Below are 1980 nucleotides of genomic sequence, written 5' to 3'. Positions count from 1 at the left end.
TCTCCCAACCCCTCCTTCCGCACCACCTTCATTCTTGATCTTGTAATTCTATAAATTGTTTAATATGTAATTGATTCAAAAGAATATTTTGATTATATTTCCATTTATCAATAGTGAAAGATGTACGCGATGCAATGTTTGCATCATCTTATCTTTCGAAGGCAAGAAAGATAAGACTTCAAACCAACACAGAGACTTGATTAACTAAAATATACATTGTCCCAATTTCTTGAACTTCTCCCCAAGCACAAATTTAACTATAACACATGGTTGGTGCAAACCCACCATGTCCCATTGCTGGACACCTCACACACTACATCCATTCTCCCCATGGAGAGAATATCTGGTGCTACCATCCTCCCCGTCCCCCGTGCCGCTCCCGCGAGCGGCCCGGGCGGATCCCTAATCCCCGACGCCGCCACCCCGCTCCCCCCTCCCCTCCCTCACCGCCGCCAGCGGACGCCGCCGGGCAAAGCCCGTGCGCGCGTCGGCGGCGGCGGGGTCATCTCCCCTTCCCTCGAGGCACTCCGGCGGCGCGGGACGCCTTCCTCTTCGTCAGGCGACTCGGCGGCGGCGCGCGTCCGGCCAGCCCGGCGTGGCCCGGCGGTGCTGGTTGGAGCGGTACGTGGCTCTGGGTGGCGCGGTCTGGCGTGGTCCGACCGGATCTGGCAGCCACGACCGGCGGCGCGCGGAGGGTGGTGTTGGGCGCTGCTCGGGGGGTTGCGACGCGTGCCGGCGGGCTGCGGTCGGTCCTCTGGGAGCTGGCGGAGCTGGGACTGGTGGTTGCCGCGGCGTCTCGCTGTTGGCTTGCCACGGGTCGATGGCGCTGGCTGGCGGCGCCCGGAGCGCGGATCTCGGCCCGGATCTGGTGCGCGTCGGTGCTGGCCGGCATCCTTGGAGTGCTCACGGTGGGGAGTGCAGCGGTTGTCTCTGGAGCCTTGCGTGGGGCGTAGCAGGATGGAGGGTGTAGGTGGTACACCGGCACTGGCGGTGGCGGCGATGCAAGCGCAGCCATGGCGGCGGCGGCGCTGCGAGGCCTTGCTAGGAAGGGTCTTGGCGGGCACCGGGCATTCGGTTGCTGCGTGTGAGGCGTGCGGCGTTGCCTCGGCAGTGTGGGTGCCGGAGTGTGGTCGCAGGTGTGGGTCCGATCCACTCTAGTGGCAGTCCCCTGGAGCGGGTGAAGGCCACCGTAGCTGATTTGGCGTTGCACCGCTCGGTGGTTGCTGCGGCTCCTTGTCGATGTTCAAGGTGACGGCTTTAGCGCGTTCCCTCGGTAGTGAGGGGGGCTTCGATGGCAAGTTCCTGCGGTGACGGCGGTGCGAGGCATCTGATCGAGACCGGCCAGAATCTTGGAGGCGTGGAGATGTGCAGCGCCACGGATGAAAATCCTGTTCGGTTGTGACCGGACCGGCGTTGATGGCACCTGCGGGTGTCATTCACCTTCCTGGAGGCTTCATCGAGTGCAACGCCATCCTCCTCGCGTCCTCGTATCGGCAGCTGTCTCCGGGGCGAAAGCCTTGATTCGTAGGATCGGCATCATGGCAACGTCTCTGAGGTTGTTACTCTGTTGGGAGCATTGTGCTAGGAGACTCGAGGTTCCATGATGCGCTTCTCCGGTGTTCATCGCTGCCCGGATCTTTCTCCTCCGGCGCCATGTACGGTCGTCGCCGGCAAATCCAAGGAAGCTGGAGTTGCTGTTCTTCGGAGGATGTCGGCGTCGGCTGAGACGCGGCGAGGGGCTTGGTGTTGGGTAGGCTTTTTGTGTCATAGTTGTGTTGTTGTGTTTGGTTGTCCTTGTACGATTCGGGTGTGGAGTTGGTCGCCTTCGTTGTTCGTAGCGAGTGGTAGACGTGGTTGTATGTCTTATTTCTCTTCTTCTATAAAGCTAAGGTACGCAATTTGCGTACCCTCGAAAAAAGAATATCTGGTGCTACGGGAGCACCTCACATTAGGTTCTCCCACGCGACCTCGACCGTCGAT

Source organism: Triticum aestivum, chromosome 7B (assembly GCF_018294505.1).
Source record: "Triticum aestivum cultivar Chinese Spring chromosome 7B, IWGSC CS RefSeq v2.1, whole genome shotgun sequence".
NCBI classification, from domain to species: domain Eukaryota; kingdom Viridiplantae; phylum Streptophyta; class Magnoliopsida; order Poales; family Poaceae; genus Triticum; species Triticum aestivum.
The sequence above is the reverse complement of the archived record's forward strand: the minus strand, read 5'-3'. Positions refer to the sequence as shown.